Genomic DNA, 926 nt, shown 5'->3' with positions numbered 1-926 from the left:
AAAAAAAAAGTGGGCAGAAGATATGAACAGACACTTTTCCAATGAAGACATACAAATAGCTAACAGACACATGAAAAAATGTTCAAAATCATTAGCTATCAGGGAAATTCAAATCCACCTTACCCCAGTTAGAATGGCAAAAATCGACAAGGCAGGAAACAACAAATGTTGGAGAGGATGTGGAGTAAGGGGATCCCTCCTATGTTGTTGGTGGGAATGCAAGTTGCTACAGTGACTTTGAAAAACAGTGTGGAGGTCCCTTAAAAAGTTAAAAATTGAGATAACAGGGTTTTATTTATTTTTTATTTTTTTTTGTTTTTCTAAAGATTTTATGTATTTATTAGACAGAGAGAGAGACAGCCAGCGAGAGAGGGAACACAAGCAGGGGGAGTGGGAGAGGAAGAAGCAGGCTCATAGCAGAGGAGCCTGACGTGGGGCTCGATCCCACAACGCCGGGATCACGCCCTGAGCCGAAGGCAGACACTTAACCGCTGTGCCACCCAGGTGCCCCAAGATAACAGGGTTTTAGAGCTGATTTTGGAAAAATCATTCATTTGGCTATCACTTCATTCATTCATACATTGTCAGAAACTTTCTGTGAACATACTAGCGCTTCTTAATATGACTGCAAAGGAAATTAAAGAAGACAAAGTAAAAATGGATAATCCATCTCTAAACATTTGAGAATGTGCCAAATACTGTGTTTTGTGGTGTGTTGGGAAATGAGTGACACAAAAAGAATTAAAAACTGTGTCTCCATCTGGAGGGGTGTGGCATCCCATGAGAAAATGAAGGGGTAGAATCAATAAAATGCTAGTAATCAAAATTTTGGCTTTATTCTAGTAAACATATGAAATACTTCTCAGTGAATTTGTTATTTAAAATTGTGTTACTTTTCCACTGTCGATTGCTTGAATTCCTAGTCT

The sequence above is a fragment of the Ursus maritimus genome, unplaced genomic scaffold (assembly GCF_017311325.1).
Source record: "Ursus maritimus isolate PB19 unplaced genomic scaffold, ASM1731132v1 scaffold_6, whole genome shotgun sequence".
NCBI lineage: Eukaryota > Metazoa > Chordata > Mammalia > Carnivora > Ursidae > Ursus > Ursus maritimus.
Note: the sequence above shows the minus strand (reverse complement) of the source record.